General features: G+C 47.0%; 1 protein-coding gene across 1 annotated transcript in view; it reads left to right on the top strand.

The window, feature by feature from the left end:
• The window catches only part of calcrl2 (calcitonin receptor-like 2), a 158,302-nt gene that overhangs the window by 125,636 nt on the left and 11,868 nt on the right, over window positions 1-20,798 (top strand). The gene's annotated exons all lie outside the window — the stretch shown is intronic.

Genomic DNA, 20,798 nt, shown 5'->3' with positions numbered 1-20,798 from the left:
AACCTGGGGCCGTTGTGAGGGGGTGTTATATATACATATATGACCACCACTGTTAGGCTACACAGCAAGACACTTGGGCTGCTGTATCTTAAACAGAAGACATTAAGTGTTATAAATGTCTTACAATCACGAAAATTCACAAGAAAATAACTTAAGACTGCTTCTTTTGCAACGTTATCTTTTCCAAAGCCCGAGGTAGTGACATCCCATTACACGTTTAACACCCCTATGCATTCATTACAGTTAGTTCAGTCCAACCAAGCCCTGTGCGCTCAGATGGGACTGGCGCTACTAGCAAGTACAGGAGGAGTGGCCCGTGTAGGAAAAGATGGACAGAAAAAACCCAGGTGGAGCTGAAAAAGCTAGATTAAGAAAAAGAAAAAGACACTGACTTGGCTGGGCATACACTGTACGATATTTTCAATCATTGTACTCGGCTCCAGCTCAAACTGTGCGACAAAACCGCAGGGTTTAAAAGTTCAGAGCGCACGATTCATGTTCTCACACTGTACGGCCCGATACTCTGATGTGATCTGACTGCTCACATTGTACCTTCAAAAACCACACTTCGGGGTCGCGTTTCTTTTTAAAAAAAAAAATTTATTTCATGTCTATCAGCACGCACAGTGAGTGAAATCAGGTGGTGGGAGACTGAACGCATATGCGCGCGCACACACAGCAGACAGCAACGTGATTCATGAGAGGACAAAAAAGAAAACATAAACATTCATAACAAGTGTTGCTACTTACACTGTTGTATAAATAAACTATATTCATACGGGTCATACAGCTGCGCAACGTGTAGCAACTTATTCCCTCATCTGTCGTGAATCCTTGAATCCTGTTGTTGTCTGCGTGGTGTGTGGTGTGTTGTGTGTGTGTGTGCGCGCGCGTGCATATACGTTCAGTCTCCCACCACCTGATTCCACTCACTGTGCGTAGTCGTATCATCTGACCTTCGGCCACGTGTCTCGGACACTCAAGTGAAGAGAGGGGCAGAGCTGTCGACCGATCACCACCTGGTGGTGAGTTGGATCCGCTGGGAGGGTAGGAAGCCGGTCAGACCTGGCAGGCCCAAACGTACCGTGAGGGTCTGCTGGGAACGACTGGCGGAACCCTCTGTCAGCGAGGTCTTCAACTCCCACCTTCGGGAGAGCTTCCCCAGATCCCGGGGGAGGTTGGAGACATGGAGTCCGAGTGGACCATGTTCTCCACCTCCACTGTCGATGCAGCCGCTCGTAGCTGTCGTCGCAAGGTCTCTGGTGCCTGTCACGGCGGCAATCCCCGAACCCGGTGGTGGACACCGGAAGTAAGGGATGCCGTCAAGCTGAAGAAGGAGTCCTACTTATCTTTGTTGGTAGGTGGGACCCCAGAGGCAGCTGACAGGTACCGGCAGGCCAAGTGTGCTGTCGGGGAGGCTATGGAGGAGGACTATCGGTCGGCCTCTAAGAGATTCTGGCAAACCGTCCGACGCCTCAGGAGGTGGAAGCAGCTCTCCACCAGCACTGTTTACGGTGGGGGGGAGCTGTTGACCCTGACTGGGGATGTTGTCGGGCGGAAGGAGTACTTCGAGGATCTCCTCAATCCCATCGTCACGTCTTCCGAAGAGGAAGCAGAGACTGGGGACTCAGAGGCGGACTCATCCATTACCCAGGCCGAAGTCACTGAGGTGGTTAGAAAGCTCCTCGGTGGGAAAGCTCCTGGGGTGGATGAAATCCATCCTGAGTACCTTAAGTCTCTGGATGTTGTGGGCCTGTCTTGGCTGACACGCCTCTGCAACATCGCGTGGCGATCGGGGACAGTGCCTTGGCAGTGGATTGGCAGACCGGGGTGGTGGTCCCTCTGTTTAAGAAGGGGGACCGGAGGGTGTGTTCCAACTACAGGGGGATCACACTCCTCAGCCTCCCCGGTAAGGTCTATTCCAGAGTACTGGAGAGGAGAATTCGACCGATGGTCAAACCTCGGATTCAGGAGGAGCAGTGTGGTTTTCATCCTGGTCGCGGCACACTGGACCAGCTCTATACGCTCCATCGGGTGCTCAAGGGTTCATGGGAGTTCACCCAACCAGTCCACATGTGTTTTGTGGATCTGGAGAAGGTGTTCGACCGTGTCCCTCGGGGCACCCTGTGGGGAGTGCTCCGGGAGTACGGGGTCCGGGGTCCTTTGCTAAGGGCTATCCGGTCCCTGTACAACTGCAGCAGGAGCTTGGTTCACATTGCCGGTAGTAAGTCAAACATCTTTCCAGTGCACATTGGCCTCCGCCAGGGCTGCCCTTTGTCACCGGTTCTGTTCATTATTTTTATGGACAGAATTTCTAGGCGCAGCCAGGGTGTAGAGGGGGTCTGGTTTGGGAACCACAGAATCTCGTCTCTGCTGTTTGCGGACGATGTGGTTCTGTTGGCTTCATCAAATCAGGACCTTCAGCGTGCACTGGGGCGGTTTACAGCCGAGTGTGAAGCGACCGGGATGAAAATCAGCACCTCCAAATCCGAGGCCATGGTTCTCGACCGGAAAAGGTGCTTTGCGCTCTTCAGGTTGGTGGAGTGTCCTTGCCTCAAGTGGAGGAGTTTAAGTATCTCAGGGTCTTGTTCACGAGTGAGGGACGGATGGAGCATGAGATCTATAGACGGATCGGTGCAGCATCTGCAGTGATGCGGTCGCTGTATCGGACTGTCGCGGTGAAGAGAGAGCTGAGTAGGGGGGCAAAGCTCTCGATTTACCGATCGATCTACGTTCCAGTCCTCACCTATGGTCATGAGATTTGGCTCATGACAGAAAGAACGAGATCGCGAGTACAAGCGGCCAAGATGAGTTTCCTCCGCAGGGTGGCTGGGTGCTTCCTTAGAGATAGGGTGAGGAGCTCAGTCACTCGGGAAGAGCTTGGAGTCGAGCCGCTGCTCCTCCACATCGAAAGGAGTCAGATGAGGTGGCTCGGGCATCTTTTCCGGATGCCCCTGGACGCCTCGCTGGAGGTGTTCCGGGCACGTCCCATTGGGAGGAGGCCCCGGGAAGACCCAGGACACGCTGGAGGGACTACATCTCTGGCTGGCTTGGGAACGCCTTGGGGTTCCCCCAGAGGAGCTGGGGAGGTGTGTGTGGATCGGGAGGTCTGGGCGGCTTTGCTTGAGCAATTTTTTCAGGAGATGTTATTAATCTTACATCGGGTGTGTGCTGATGGTGGTTCATTAGAATCCACAAGGATCCTGAGTTGGACTTGATGTGTATGGTCTTTGTTTTCCAAACCTCCACACAGTACTCCGAATATATGCCCATTATATTATGGGAAATGGTGATATTGTGTATGTGGAAAAAGTTTTAGATCTTTGAGTTCATCTCATACAAAATGGGAGCAAAACCAAAAGTGTTGCGTTTATATTTTTGTTGAGTATATATCACATAAACCATTTATATCAGTTAAAATACTCTTTCACATTATGTTTTGCATATTTTAATGCTACTGAATTAAAACCTTCAGCTCGTGACCTGCTGATTTTGTCTCTCTTTCCCAAGGTTTCCCCATCATTCCTGCCATCACATACGCTGTTGCACGAGGATTGTATTTTGATGACAAGTAAGGAAGCTCAATTAGATGCTGTAATTTCTGCATGCAAATGTCATATTTGTAGTCCATTGTGCTTTATGTTACTGCTGTGGCTCTGTTATAGTCATGTAGTTATTACTGAAAATATGATGCAGGCTACATGAAGTATGAGGTTAGTGAATTCAAAGCAAGATCCAGATTCATTGTTTTTGAGCTTGCAGCAACTAGTTAAGAATCCTGACAGTGCGATAACAGGTGAAAAACAAAAACCCTACACTGAATTAAGTACCATAAGTATTTGCCCGTTGGACGGCCCAAAGCCAAGTATCAACCCACTCCATTTTTTGAAGAAAGTTGATTAAACGCCCAACTGAAATTAAATTACATGGAATTTGATGAATGAGAAAATGACAAAAAAAAAAAAATGGACACAATCAGGTGACATATTTGTGATATATATATATATATATATATATAACATTTATTTATTTATTATGGCATGCCAAACAGGAAAATATATATTGAATGGAAACTTGAATATATTGAATGAACATTGAATGGAAATTTGATATATTAAATGAAGCTAAATATATTTGAATGGAAACTTGAATATATTGAATGAACCTTGAGAATTTGGAAGAAAATTTCAACCCACTTCTGCCATCTGCTGTTTGCAGTTGGTAATGCTCAGCCAGCTCAAGTGCACTGCAGCAAAATGAGTGATTCAGAAGCAAACAACTTTGTGGCAGCAGTCTTAAGCAGTGAGGAAACAATTAACACCTTAGCAAGTGCACGTGTTGCCCAAAGTAATAGAGGTAACAAAATGGAGTATCATTCTTCTGATGAAGAAGTTTGATCTTTGTTTGATCATTAGGTTGCCACCTTTCAGAAATTAAAATAAAAGACACACACCACAGCTCCTCTGGGCCACTGGGGTCACTGCCACCAGCCAAGGGGTGTAGTGGTATATGTTGGGTATTTTCGCCTCCAAACATTCTTAAAACCTTTAACAAGACAAACAGAGTCAAGAACCACCAGTGAGACAGAAGTCAAATTTAGCTCGCGAGGAGTGCAAGTCAGGCTGTACACCAAAGCTACACTAAAGTCTGGCCTGGCTCCTGCTCTTTTTTTAGGACTTCCCTACATACATGGGCGGTACAGCTCCTAAGGGGAGGAGTGATAGCGCGTGAGCTGTTGCCGCAGAACCGCTGATTGCACAATACATTCAGGACTTTCAGAACCTTTTTAATCTTGGGCTCGATTAAGATGTGTTTAAGACATCTAACGATTAATCACACTTCTTCTGACACAAGGACTAATGTACATAATCACACTGTGGTTGGAACATTCATTCTCTATTCTTTATCTCACTGCTCCGCTATGGCTGCATTCTGCCTGGTCATCTTCACATGATCCTGAAAAAGAGCTTAGCGTGCACACAGAGATACAACAACTTGCAGAAGCACGTCATGTCACATATCTTAAGTACCTTCACCCATCACATCAGTACAGTACACTTTACAGAGCAGAGAGACTACATTCTACCAGAGCAAGAACACAAAACATGCATGATAAAATAAAACAGTGTATCTACAGAATAACTCCAACATTCCCTCTGTTTATCATGCATTCCAACGGTATTACATCTTCACCTAAAAGTAAAACAATTGTTATAAGCAACCCACTCTTATTCAGATTTTCAGCTGCAATTTTCAGGCACCACAGACTTTAGGTGCGTCAACAAGTCCTTGGCTAAAATGGGAATGGCTTTACTGGGAGGAGTAGGGACACTAAAGCACAGTAGCCTGACACATTCCTAGGCAATCTGTCAAAAATTCTATTATCTCCACACCACCCACCACACGTCACTTCGGCTGACTGGTATAATGAAACCGTTTTTCTGTATTATTCGACTACACCACTTGTCCTTATTACATTTTCAGCTAAAGCTTCATAGGCTAAGAGTGTGTTAAACTCATCACGTCAACAGTTCAAGCTTGAACTGGAGTTGTGAGCTTTTCAATACATCATAATTCTCAGTACAGTCATTATAGTTTTCTCCACTAAGGTCTGACTGTTTCAATGCTTGATATTATTGGCATAGTTTGTTGGAAGGCCAGATTACACTGTACAAATGTATGTGACACCATTTGCCAACCATTGTTTTGATATAAGGGATCACACAACACATGCAAGTCCAATCAGAATTAGGACTATAATAACTGGTGTCACCATTTTCAATAGTAACTGCCAACATGGTCCTGAAGTCAACCAGGACCAGGGATTCCACCGGTTCACGGCTAGGGTGTCTTTATGCATTGCATCACGAAGTTTATTCAGCTCTTCCAATGCGTCCTGCATATCCACTGAATGAATGGAGTCTGGGATGAAAGTACAGCATGTTGTGTTCAGCAGAACACAAACTCCTCCTGTGAACCAGTAAGCAAGTCTAAAACCATGCGATTTTGCATCACCATGGTACGTAAAGCATCTATTTCAGTGTTTTGAGCTGCTACTATTTTTTCAGTTACATTCATGAACAGACCCAATCGATAATTCAGTTTCAATCATTAATGAATTTTTTCCCACTCCTATCCAGGGGAACAATGAATGTGCTATTTTATCTCCTACAGACCACAATTTTTGGTCCTTTGGTACATCCGAGCCCCACATGTGATCATGTGGTAACACATCTGGGTATATCAATCTCCTCCGTCTGGTGCTGCCATTCTTCTCTGTGGAGGTCCTTGGCACTACCACATATGTATGGTCAGTCACCTGGGTAGGTGCACACACACCACCCCAGTTTGGTGGGAGACTCATGTACAGTCTGGAACCACAAAGCCAATAGATGTCATCATACACCGGAGTACCATTTACAGGTGGTAGCAAAAACTTACTAACATAAGCACATGATTCATCCGTTCCCCATGGACAGGAGCCTGTATAATTACATCCCCGTCCAATGTGATGAAGATAAGTACCATCCACATATTATGTTTTGGTTAGGCTTAAATTATTTGATAAAACATACGTTTGGGTACACAGACGTTTCTAATTTTACCTACAGTTTTATTCCCTGTCCCGTAAAAGCAAATTGGGAATGGCCGTTGTGATGACAATTTAACGTGATGATATTTTTGCGTTTCCCTTCAGTCTAGTCAATGGAGCAGCACTTGGGCACACTTGTACGTCCTCTGTTGAAATCCCTATCATATAAGTGGTTGCACTGAGGCAAGTGGTGTTACATCTTATCAGATTTGCTGAGAACTGCTGCCCCCGAAATACAGTTTGATTATGCATCCGTATGATAAGACATTCTGTCACCCTAGCAGGGTACGGTTTAGCCGTCAGAGCTGGGTGTGTTGAGGATATAGGTATTTGCGAACAAACATAACAATTAGTAACGTAATTCCATAGCCAATAAATGAACATATCTGTACCACATATTAGTATGGTATATATGAGGGTGTCCATCTGTCTCATTCACATTATGAATAAACCTCTCTGACGTTGCTTGCGTTGTTCTCTGGCTCGGTCCACAGTGAGCTGCAATTCTTGGGTCAACCACCACCAGGAATTCGAGGAGCACGAAACACACTAAGATCACAACGCAACTGGCTGCCCTACCAACAGTCCGGCAGCGGCGGCGCTGAGCACGCCGCTCCGGGGTCTGCTGTAGTTCAGTCATGATTGCTAGGATACAGTGTTGTTAACCAACCTCACCTAATAGTGCAAGGATCTCCCTGCTTCACTGGCATTGAGACAATCTATTACTAATTAAATAGACTCCCTTTGTAGCCAGACTTTCCTTACACTGTGGAGGCAGCCAACACACGCTGTATCTTACAGTGATGTATCCACGTTGATCTCATCCGCTATCTTTACTGCAGTTGGTGTTGTTAACAGCACTTGGTATGGACCTTCCCAACGAGGATGGACCAGTTCTTCCTCTTATCACTCTGATGAACACCCAGTCTCCTGGCTAGACTACTGGAAGGCCGTCCTGTGGAAGATCAAAATTATTCGGCAGTAAATGTGTTTTAAGTTATCTCTTTCTGTGTTAATGTCTTTTTCATAAATTTGCTAATGTTTGTTCCTCATCTGCTGTTTAGTATCCATGTCCAAAATTGGTAAGACGATCATGGTCGTCCATAAAGTATCTCAAATGGTGTTAACCCTGATGGTGTTGGTGTTATTCTCATATACAATTTTACTAGGTCCAAACATTCAATCCAGGTTCGTTTTGTCTCTTCTATACATTTCCTTAATCTTATTTTTATTGTGCCCTTTGTCCTTTCCACTAATCCTGCACTGTGTGGGTGGTAAGCACAATGATGTTTTAACTTAATTTTCATGTGTTCTGCTACTCTTTGTACAACTTCATTTACAAAATGTGTTCCATTATCACTGTACAATGTCTCTGGTATTCCATAATACTAGACTGTATTGATAAGGTCCACATCGATTTAGTTCAATAAAGTCCATATGGACAATTTGAAAAGGATACTGTGGTTTTGGGAATTGCCCTCTCCGGGGTCTTATACTTCCCTGTGGGTTGTGTTTCAATCAGGTAACACAGGCTTTACAAAAATTTTTTGAGTATAAATTAAATCCATAGGTAGTAAAGTATTGGTCTACCATATATACCATCCCCCCTGTCGACACACCCATGTGTCGCAATTGCAGCTGCTTTGAATAAGCTTTTGGGTAGGAATGGGTTTGTTATGTATACAATAAAGTCCTTTGGGGTTTGGGGTTGCCCCATTTTTCAACCACAAATGTTGTTCCTGCGCTGGTGCCTGTTTTTGCATATCCAATAAAAGGTCAGAATCTATTAATGGTTCATTGTCTGTCTGGCAGGCGCTAAGAATGTATCCAACACGTTTGGAATAATAGCCAACTGGTTTATTTTATTACCATGTTGTTGTAGCAAGACTGCACACATGATCCCCGTTTTGTGTCCACCATGAGAGTGAATGGCTTGGCATAATTGGGCAGAGATAATACTGTGAAACTCACAAGTTCTTGTTTAAGAGCTGTAAACTGTTCTTCAGCTTCTTTATTCCACTGTATTTGTCAGTCATATCCATTGGTATAGAGTGTATTAAATCCTGCAATTTCTGCACCATCTCTGCATAACATGGAATCTAGGCTCTGCAATAATTACAGATACCTAGAAAAGTCATCATTTCCTTTTTCTGCGTCAGGTTTTAACGGATATTGTTTGATCCGTGGTCTCCAATCAGATCGTGGCTTCAATTTCGACTGGCCTGAATATTTTTCAACAGTCCTACATCTGTGGGTGCTTTCACCCAGAGATGAGGAGGCAGTTTGGCCAATAAAGTCTCATCTTCCTGTGTCAACAACACAGATGTTGTTAATTTCAATCATCCAGATCTACTTCATGTATCACCGGTGTCCGTTCAAGCACCTTACAAACTTGTATGTCCGATACAAGCCTGTGGATGGACTGAAATCCACACGACATTGCATCTGCTTCATGCCAACAGTTGCTTCCTCAGCTATCTTAACAATTCCTCCAAGGTCCTTCCAGGACTGAGTGTCTGCCTTATCAGTGAAATATGCGGCACAGCCTCAGGTTTTTCCTCTGTACCATTTGTCTGCACTTTGGGTCAGCACTACACTACACACAGAGGTGTTTTTCTGTCTGTGTATAAGTGTGCTACTGTCCTGGTAATTCTGATGGAATTTTCAGAAATCCTGCTCCATACCTTTCATCCTTTCGTGGAGTGAATAGTATAGTATGTGTAGATCTTTAGGTGGACATCATTACTACATGTTCTCTGTTTTCACAGGTCATCAGACCTTCCTCCATAAAATTGTTCAGTTTGTCTCAATTCGACAGTCTCAAAGAGCACTGCCAGGCCTGGGCCAAATTTGTATATACAGTAGCGGGCTGCCTTTTTTGTTTTCAGATTTCTTTCTGCGTGTATGGCGTGGTCATCATACTCTTGTAACCCAGCTGTTGGGAACGTTATCATGTGTTTGTCTACCCTGCTCGGATATCTGATCTGGAGTTGGCATGGAGTTGCATTTTTTCAATTGTTGTTCATACACGCTATCATTTTTCAGTGGTAGAAGACCACTGTGGCACTTTAAAAACTTTTTCCATTTGATGTCGATAGTCTTCGAAATGGTTCATCATCTTTCTGTTTGTGTGATTTATTTCTGTGTAATTTGACTTCTGCTGGTATTTCTGCTTAATTCTCAGCAATAGTGCGGCCATCGATCTTCCAATTCCTGACTATCATGGGCTAATGGAGTGTGGGTCTGCCTCTGCAGGATCCCAATCTCCTTTTACATCAGCCCAATCCTTTGTCACAGGTTGCCATTATGACTTGTTGAAACTTCATCCCCTCTAAGATTGTAGGATTTAACCAAAGCGGTTACGTCAATAATGTACTGGGCTACATCTTCTCATGGGGGAGTTACACACTCCACAGTTCCATCTAGGTGATACGACTTTCTAATGTTTTCTATGTCTTGCATGAATCCCTCAATGTCAACATGAGGTGATGGTATCATGTCAACTGCTGCTTTGATATCATCAGCATTCCATGTTCGATATACGAGCATGGTTGATGGAGTGCCCTGGAGTTCCTGCACGAGGATTTGGTACTTCTATCAAAGGATAGGTACCTTCCTGGTCACTGTGTTCCTCCATGGGAGGAGCTGTAGGCACTTTTGTTTGACTGCGTGTTTGTGGCTTTTCTTGTTTTTCACTTTTACTTTAGGTCGCACCGCCATATCATACTGCCGGTGGCGGCACATCATCATCCTCTGGTAGAGGAGGTACAAATGCGTTGTTGCCGAGGCGGTCCAGCCGCGGTGGTTTCTGAGGTTGTTCAGGGTTCTCTGTGCTGAATTATCACATCTTCTTCTGCCTTACCTACAGCTTTCTTGTTTCCCTATGCTTTCTCTAATCGTTCGCTTCTCTGCTCCCTTCCGTCTGTTCTCTGCTTCCTCCTCCCAAAATGCCACTAAATCTGCCCCTACTTTCTGCTTTTTTTTTTATCACCTTTATGTTCCTTTTCCAACCTTCCTTCAGTTTTTGAATACTAGTCAGGTTGAGTCGTCCGTCAAAGTCAGGTTTATTTATCCAGTCTCCAATTTCTTTGTTGCTTTTGGATTTTTTTGCGTTCCATAATTTCCAGTCGTCAGTTGATAAATTTTCCTTATTTTTAGACGTCTTTCCCCCATTTTATTATTCCGTGTTATAATTGGACTTCAGACGGGGGCAAACACCTAGGTGTTCTAAATCTGAAGTTTCACTTTCTTTGGACGTGACAAGTTATTTGTCCGTCGTGTGGTTGATTCCTTTCACCTCCCCGTAGGAAGCGGAATCACTTGCCTCTGCATCCACACACACGGTTGTCACGTTACGTTGTCCAAGTATTACACTTTCACACTTTATTCTCAAAACCGGTATTTACTTCGTATTAAAACAGAGGAGTCCGTACCCTCCTTCGGAATTTAACTACGTGCGTCCCTCGCAACCGTAGAGGAGTCCGCCCTCCCTCGCGGAGTTTTAACTGCTTTACATTAACAGACGATTCCACGTCCACTCCACGCTTACGGAGTTTAACTGTTTATGTGATCACACTTTTATTCCCTACCGGTACGCGTATATAAACAGAGGAGTCCGCACCCTCCTTCGGAATTTACTACGTGCGTTCCTCGCCATCGTAGAGGAGTCCGACCTCCTTACAGAGTTTAACTGTGTTTCATTAACAGACGATTCTGTATCATCGCTTGGCGGAATTTAACGTGTTTATGTGATCTGATCACCATTCACTCAGTACTGTTACAAAGAAATTCTACTCACTGACTTCGACTTCCTGTCTGTCCTTCTTCGGGAAAATCTCGTCACCATACGATGCCACCGGGCGTTCGACAATTGCAGACACGATCAATCGATCGGACCTTGGCCAAGGATTTACGTCTGGACTTGGCGACCTCCCGCGGACACCTCCGGTATTGTTGAGATCCCGGACGTAGCCCCCATCAATGTTGGGTATTTTCGCCTCCAAACATTCTTAAAACCTTTAACAAGACAAACCAGAGTCAAGAACCACCAGTGAGACAGAAAGTCAAATTTAGCTCGCGAGGAGTGCAAGTCAGGCTGTACACCAAAGCTACACTAAAGTCTGCCTGCGCTTCCTGCTCTTTTATTTAGGACTATTCCCTACATACATGGGCGGGTACAGCTCCTAAGGGGAGGAGTGATAGCGCCGTGAGCTGTTGCCGCAGAACCGCTGATTGCACAATACATTCAGGACTTTCAGAACCTTTTTAAATCTTGGGCTCGATTAAGATGTGTTTAAGACATCTAACGATTAATCACACTTCTTCTGACACAAGGACTAATGTATCATAATCACACTGTGGTTGGAACATTCAATTCTCTATTCTTTATCTCACTGCTAGCTCCGCTTATGGCTGCATTCTGCCTGGGTCATCTTCACATGTCCTGAAAAGAGCTTAGCGTGCACACAGAGATACCACAACTTGCAGAAGCATGTCATGTCACATATCTTAAGTAACCTTCACCCATCACATCAGTACAGTACACTTTATCAGAGCAGAGAGAACTACATTCTACCAGAGCAGAGAACACAAAACATGCATGATAAAATAAAACAGTGTATCTACAGAATAACTCCAACAGTATATTTTCTGTTGAAAAAGCATTTAGTAATACTTAAAGCTTTAAGTGCTTTAGTAGAAAAGCTTGAATCTTCGACTGGACTGGGTTGCTTGACGTGAGGACGTTTCGCTTCAAATCACAGAAGCTTCCTCAGCTAAAATTCTTGCTCTGGTAGTCTGACTTCTGTCTTGACTCTTGTAGAGAAGAATAAACCAGAAGCCAACAAAAGCTGGAATTTTTTAACCTAACCAGACCCCACCTACCGAGAGACTGACTGCTATAGGCTAGTGACTAAACAATAGCTCTAATTAGCATCTATTGTGCGCTAGTTAGCACTCTCCTAATGACAGGACGGAAGCCTCCCCTGATGGCTCCCTTGACGACTCTCTCCTGATGACGTGAATGACTCATTACCATGAACAAAAGACTGAAACTGCTTTGACCTGAGTACCACATTGTAAACAGGGGACAAAGCGTGTCTGAGACCCGCTCCGCGGTTAAGGCTGGGTTTGAACTGTTTTACAAAGAATGCTTCCTTGACACCTCTCTCAAACCATTTCTTCTCTCTGGCTAAGATTTTAACTTCCTTGTCCTCAAACGTGTGGTTAGTGTCTTTCAGGTGGAGATGAACTGCAGACTGAGGTCCACTGGCGACCTCTCTGCGGTGCTGGTATAGCCTCTTGTGTAAAAGTTGCTTCGACTCACCTATGTAGTGTTCATTACAGTTTTCCTGACATCTGATATGATACACTACATTGCTCTGTTTGTAACTAGGGATCCTGTCCTTAGGGTGAACTAATTTCTGTCTCAAGGTGTTGACTGGTTTAAAGTAAACTGGGATTTTGTGCTGTCTGAAGATCCTCTGTAGTTTTTCCCCTACTCCTGCTAAATAAGGGAGAGACGCTCCTCTTCTTCTTGTCTCCGTCTCCTGTCTATCGGGTCTCTTTGTTTTCTGGGACTTCTGCACTTTGTCCAGGGACCAACGTGGGTACCCACATACTGTGAAGGGCTTTCCGTACAAGTTGTTGCTCTTTAGCCCTTCCCTCTGCAGTTGTGGGCACCTGTAGGGCTCTGTGTTGAAGAGTCCTGATCACCCCGAGCTTGTGTTCAAGGGGGTGGTTTGAGCCAACGAGCAGATATTGGTCAGTGTGAGTGGGTTTTCTGTAAACCTCTGTCTAGAGCTGCCTGTTCTCTCCAATCGTAACATCACAGTCCATGAAGGCTAAATGGTTGTTGGCATCCTCACGTGTGAACTTGATATTGGAGTCCACCGAATTGATGTGTTCTGTAAAGCCCTCGACCTCCTGTTGCTTGATTTTAACCCATGTGTCATCGACATATCTGAACCAGTGACTGGGAGAGATGCCCATGAACGACGTCAAGGCTGTCTTCTCCACTCGCTCCATGTACAGATTGGCCACAATGGGGGATACCGGAGACCCCATCGCACAACCATGGATCTGCCTGTAGTAATTCCCCCTAAACAGGAAATACGTGGTGTTAAGACAGATCTCCAAGAGTTGGCAGATGTGGTCTGGTGTGAGTTTGGTCCTTTCAGGTAGAGACACATCTTCCAGGCTTCCATCCTGTCATTAGGAGAGTGCTAACTAGAGCACAATAGGTGCTAATTAGAGCTATTGTTTAGGCACTAGCCTATAGCAGTCAGCCTCTCGGTAGGTGGGGTCTGGTTAGGTTAAAAACTTCAGCTTTTGTTGGCTTCTGGTTTATTCTTCTCTACAAGAGTCAAGACAGAAGTCAGACTACCAGAGCAAGAATTTTAGCTGAGGAAGCTTCTGTGATTTGAAGCGAAACGTCCTCACGTCAAGCAACCCACTCCAGTTCAAGATTCAAGCTTCTCTACTATGGAAACCACCTGGACAACTGAGAGCCTACACAGAAACTTTAAGTGCTTTCTTAACACGAAACTGTTAATGATAAACTGTGCAGTCACTGAAGTGTGCAATAACAAACAAATATTAAAGAAAACAGACCAATAATTTTAATCTTTACAGTGAGAACGTTTTTTACTTTAAGAGGGCACAAAAAAATTAAAATACTTTTTTGCCTAGTTGGCCTTGCCACTAACGCCATGAAGCCACGGGTTCGACTCTTCCCACTCACTTCTGCACCTTTGCAAACGTTTTGGCTTCTTTGGATGAGGTGGAGTTTTGGGTGTAGACATCCCAGGCAACCAGGCAACCCATGACAGGACCAGACGGAGATGCAGACGTGAGCACAAGGTACAGGGATGACATGGGCAGCCCTTCATATTTCCTGTGTTTTACTTTCTTCATTATTCAGTTTTGATGAGTGCGTGTGGAACAATTTACGTCCCGTATTGATTCAATACGGGATGCAACAATTAATTGTCAAATAAAGGACAATTCTGTGTTGGGAAGGTGTCGTAGCACGGACCCACAACAGGGGGCGCAAAGGAACGGACAATGAGTAAGCCAAAAGGTAACAATTTAATGTTGTGACAATACACAACTAAATACACAAAATCTGCAAAGTCAATTAACACCAGGTGACGTGTGGGCAGGCTCAAAGATAGGAGACCCCGATGAGAGAGAGGCCGCGTCCCACACGGCTTCCACCACCAACGGCCTGAAGAACACCGGAGCCGCCAAGTCCCGAATCCCCAGGTGACCTCTGTCTTCGACTGTCGACCCTGGTACTGCTGGCAAAAAGCAGAAACAAGATGAATGAGTGTAAGTCTTTACACTCAGTGGTTCTCGGTCTGTACACCGTTAGGAGGGGGAACCTCCACCTCCGAATCCCACATTCGTGCAACGCCTGTGTAACCACTTATCTGTCCAGAGAGTAAGGCGCAGTCGTCGTCGTTAATCTCCGCCACTCCAGATAAGGCTCCGTCCACAGGAATAGGGCTGCAAATAACACAATGTGTCAGTCAGCAGAGAATTACCTCACGGTAGTCGATTTCTCGGCGGGGAGGTGGAGTTGCAGTCCGGCTTAAGTAGTGGCGTAGATGAGTGACAGCTGGTGTGATGAGTGACAGCTGTCACTTCCTCTGGATCTGGCGCCCTCTCGTGCTTGGAGCCCGCACTCCAAGCAGGGCGCCCTCTGGTGGTAGTGGGCCAGCAGTACCTCCTCTTCAGCGGCCCACACAACAGGACCCCCCCCCTCAACGGGCGCCTCCTGGCGCCCGACCTGGCTTGTCCGGATGTCGTCTGTAGAACTCGGCCAGGAGGGCCGGGTCCAGGATGAAGCTCCTCTTCACCCAGGAGCGTTCTTCAGGTCCATACCCCTCCCAGTCCACCAGATATTGGAACCCCCGGCCCTTACGACGGACGTCCAGGAGCCTGCGTACTGTCCAAGCAGGCTCCTCGTCGATGAGCCGGGCAGGAGGCGGCGCGGGTCCAGGTGTACAGAGGGGCGAGGTGTGGTGAGGCTTGATACGGGACACGTGGAAGACAGGGTGGATCCGCAGTGAAGCCGGGAGTCGGAGCTTCACTGCAGCCGGGTTGATGATCTTGAGGATGGGGAATGGTCCGATGTATCTGTCCTTTAACTTGGGTGAGTCCACACAGAGGGGGATGTCCTTTGTTGACAGCCACACCTCCTGCCCGGGCTGGTACGTGGGGGCCGGGGAACGTCGGCGGTCCGCATGGGACTTGGCCCTCGTCCGGGCCTTCAACAGGGCAGAGCGGGCGGTCCGCCACACCCGGCGGCATCTCCTGAGGTGGGCCTGGACCGAGGGCACACCGACCTCTCCCTCCACCAGCGGGAACAATGGGGGCTGGTACCCCAAACACACCTCAAAAGGGGAGAGGCCGGTAGCAGACGAAACTTGGCTGTTGTGGGCATACTCGATCCAGGCCAGATGGTGACTCCAGGCCGCCGGATGTGCGGAGGTGACACACCGCAGGGCCTGCTCCAACTCCTGGTTGGCCCGCTCTGCCTGGCCGTTGGTCTGGGGGTGGTACCCGGACGAGAGACTCACGGTGGCCCCCAGCTCCTTGCAGAAACTCTTCCACACCTGTGAAGAGAACTGGGGACCACAATCTGATACAATGTCCGATGGTATCCCATGCAGCCGCATGACGTGGTGGACCAGGAGGTCTGCCGTCTCCTGGGCCGTCGGGAGCTTCGGGAGGGCCACGAAGTGGGCCGCCTTGGAGAACCGGTCCACTATCGTGAGAACGATGGTGTTGCCCTGGGACGGCGGGAGGCCCGTGATGAAATCCAGGCCGATGTGAGACCAGGGGCGATGAGGCACTGGCAGGGGTTGGAGGAGGCCCGTCGTCCTCCGATGGTCTGCCTTGCCCCTGGCGCAGATAGGTACAGGCCTGGATGTAGTCCGGACGTCGGTTTCCAGGGACGCCCACCAGAAGCGCTGCTGGACTACTGCCACGTCCTACGCACTCCGGGATGACAGGAGAGCTTGGACCCGTGACAGAAGTCCAATACGGCAGCTCTAGCTTCTGGTGGGACGTACAGTCTGTTCTTGGGGCCAGTCCCCGGGTCCGGGCTCCTGGTCAGGGGCCTCCCGGACGGTCTTTTCCACGTCCCAGGTAAGGGTGGCCACGACAGTGGACTCGGGGATGATGGTCTCGGTGGGGTTCGACAGCCCCGCTTTGGCTTCTTCTTCATGCACCCGGGACAATGCATCTGATTTTTGGTTCCTGGTCCTGGGGCGATACGTGATCCGGAAGTCAAAGCGCCCGAAGGAACAGAGACCAGCGGCTTGCCTGGGGTTCAGCCGCTTGGCGGTCCGGATGTACTCCAGGTTCCGATGGTCCGTGAAACCGTGAAGGGCAACGACGCCCCCTCCAGCAGGTGTCTCCACTCTTCAAGAGCCTCCTTCACCGCAAGAAGTTCCCGATTGCCGACGTCATAGTTCCGTTCAGCTGGGGTCAACCTGCGGGAATAAAAGGCACAAGGATGGAGAACTTTATCAGCCTCCACGCTCTGGGACAGCACGGCTCCTATCCCTGAGTCAGAGGCGTCCACTTCTACTATGTACTGGCGATCAGGATCAGGCTGCACCAGAACTGGTGCAGCCGAGAACCGGCGTTTCAACTCCTGGAAACGCGCTTCGCCACCGATCCGACCAGGCGAAGGGGACCTTGGTGGAGGTCAGGGCAGTCAGGGGCTAACTACCTGACTGTAACCTTTTATGAACCTCCTGTAAAAATTTGCAAAGCCGAGGAACTGCTGTAGTTTCCTGCGGCTTGTTGGTTGGGGGGCCAGTCTCTCACCGCCGCAACCTTAGCCGGATCAGGGGCGACGGAGTTGGAGGAGATGATGAACCCCAAGAAGGACAAAGAAGTGCGGTGGAACTCACACTTCTCGCCCTTCACAACAGCCGGTTCTCCAATAACCGCTGTAGGACCTGACGTACATGTTGGACATGGGTCTCAGGGTCCGGGGAAAAGATGAGTATATCGTCCAGATATACCGAAGACGAACCGATGCAGGAAGTCCCGCAAGACGTCATTTACCAAGGCTTGGAACGTCGCGGGGGCATTAGTGAGGCCGAACGGCATGACCAGGTACTCAAAATGACCTAACGGGGTGTTGAATGCCGTCTTCCATTCGTCTCCCTTCCGGATCCGAACCAGGTGGTACGCATTCTAAGATCCAATTTCGTAAAGATTTGGGCTCCATGCAGGGGCGTGAACACTGAATCCAACAGAGGTAACAGGTATCGGTTTGCGAACCGTGATCTTGTTCAGCCCTCTGTAATCAATGCATGGACGGAGTCCGCCGTCTTTTTTACCCACAAAAAAGAAACCAGCACCCATCGGGGAGGTGGAGTTCCGGATCAGCCCGGCAGCTAAGGAGTCCCGGATGTAGGTCTCCATTGATTCGCGTTCCGGACGTGCGAGGTTGTACAACCTACTGGACGGGTACTCAGCGCCCGGGACCAAATCGATGGCGCAATCATACGGTCGGTGCGGAGGAAGAGTGAGCGCCAGATCTTTGCTGAAAACGTCAGCAAGATCATGGTACTCCTCTGGCACCGCCGATAGATTGGGGGGGACTTTGACCTCCTCATTAGCTGTAGTGCCGGGGGGAACCGAGGATCCTAAACACTCCCGGTGGCAGGTTTCACTCCACTGCGTCACAACCCCGGACGGCCAATCTATCCGGGGATTGTGCTTCACCATCCATGGAAAGCCCCAAAATCACTCGGGAGGTAGATGGTGTTACATGGAACACTATCTCCTCCCTGTGATTCCCAGACACAACCAAAGTCACTGGTTGTGTCTGATGTGTAATTAATGGAAGCAGGGTGCCGTCTAGTGCTCGCACCTGCAATGGTGCCGGCAGAGCCACCAGGGGGAGCCCTACTTCCTTTGCCCATCTGCTGTCCAGCAGATTCCCTTCTGACCCCGTGTCTACCAGTGCTGGGGCGTGAAGGGTTAAATCCCCACAAAGGATTGTTACTGGGATTCGTGCCGATCTGCGGGGTCTTTCCGCGTGTGTGTTATGACCCACCCTTAGCCCAGTTTCTAAGGACGGGGTTTGTAGTTTGACCGTTCAGGGCAGTCCCTCTGCATGTGCTCACAAGATGCCGCAGACCAAAACATTCCCCACGGGCCAGCCTCCTTTGTCTGACGTTTGTTTTTGTTTGGCCCTGCTCGTGTCCATAGCCTCCTCAGCACGGGGGAGCTGTAGCCACACGGGGCTCCCTGGCAGTGAAGCGTGGGGACGACGTCACCTTGTCGGAACGGAAGGGGGAGGGACGGCACGTGCCCCGGTCACGCCCCCGGCCAGCTAAATTCTCGAATAGTGTCCACTCTGATATTCCTCACAGGTCAGAAAACATTTTGATAAAGCAACGCGCGCCGTCTCGAGTCAGCGTGTGAAACAAAGGAATTCAGCCGAGAGGGCTGACACCACATCTCACTCAAGGCCTGCCCACAGGGAAATGACGTCACCAGACACGCATGAAAAAACTCACGCATGCGCACGAGGGTTCAAGCATGATTGGTGTAATTGCACGTCATTCAAATCCATATAGTTTAAAAAAAAATAAAAGTGTCGGTTTCTTATCTAATAGACCTCGTATGTTCCAAAGTATTGACATCACCTGGAATCCAATTAGCTCCAGCCAAAAAACTTCTAATTCACTAAAGTACTGATATATTTCCTCTGCTGACATTTTTAGGCACACGTCCTTTGTTGCAGTGTCACAGATATGCAGTGGTGGGCACACTTCCGATAATCCGATAACAGATAATTATCGAAGATAATGTTTTTCATTATCGGATTATCTTTTTAGATCACTTTAAAAACCATTATCGGGACTAATTATCTTCTGATAAATTGTCGTCTGATAACTTTTAGACCCTGCAAACTTTTTATTTTTAAAAACAGTTGAGACCTACCTGTTATAAGTTTCCTAAAAGAAATGTATAATTCTACCCTCTACAAACAGAAGACATCTGCTTTCAGAAAACCACTCTATCCTCTGCAGTCAAAGCAGAACTGGTCACAAAAAAAAAAAAAAAAAAAAAATATCACTTTTTTTTAACACCATACTGATACACTGTCAATATCACCCAAGTCATCCAGAGGCATACATTTTAACTTATGGTTCAAATTTTAATCAAACTAATTTTGGACAAGTTATTTAAATATTACTGTCATGTCTGAAGTTTATGAAGTGAAAATGTCAGATATATGTTTTAGTTTTAAAGTAATGTGCTAATTTTTAAGGTTTTGTGAGCACATGCTGTGCCCAGCAGTGCATTATGGGTAGGATAGGGTAATCTCAGTACGTTCACGACAGGACAAATCATTTCAGACACTCTGTTCAGGCTCCACGCACAACAGCATTAAACTCTAGTGCCTAAAACTCTTGTGAATATATTCTCTGGGTTTATAGACCTTATTGTATTTGCGTTTGTTAAATTCCACACATCTTAAATGTAGCAGACACGGATTATCTGGAATTTTGTTTTGGCAAGTTTTCAAGGCCTCTACGGCCATCTACTGGCCAGTAGTGTTCATGGCAGTATTCGCCCTAAGTACTAAGCATCTGGGCCACCAGTAGATGGCAGTGTTCTATTTATTTTGACCCCCGTTATATCAGATGGTTGTCAAATCAACTTTTTGGCTTTGCAAATGTTTTGTTTTGTTTTGGGTTTTTTTTACAAATTAAGTTTAAAAACAAAACAAAACAACAACAACAAAAAAGACATTACAAGACAGGTCTGCGGTGTTTGCACATGCACAGTACGAGCGGTTGGACACTTGTAGCTCTTCAGCAGCAGGATACAGAGTAATATCAAACAGGTTTGATTTTCATTCGACCATATGATCGGCGATCAGGAGGTGGTCGTGAGATGTTGAACGCAGCTTGTTACTCCATGTACACTACACAATGCAGGACGCGTGATTAACCTGAAACTCTGTCCAAAAAATTCTCACACGAATGAAAAATCATCTGAAAAAGGGCCCAAACTCGCACAGTGTAAAGCCAGCATTATGTGTCAAGACAATAATGAGTGCACGTTTTACATCATAAAACGTGCGCACGGCATAATAAAACATGCGCACATTCTCTCCACATGCAAAACATTTTGCTGATGACACTTCCAGGGCTCCATAAAA

Source organism: Thalassophryne amazonica, chromosome 6, assembly GCF_902500255.1.
Source record: "Thalassophryne amazonica chromosome 6, fThaAma1.1, whole genome shotgun sequence".
NCBI classification, from domain to species: Eukaryota; Metazoa; Chordata; class Actinopteri; order Batrachoidiformes; family Batrachoididae; genus Thalassophryne; species Thalassophryne amazonica.
The sequence above is the reverse complement of the archived record's forward strand: the minus strand, read 5'-3'. Positions and strand labels throughout refer to the sequence as shown.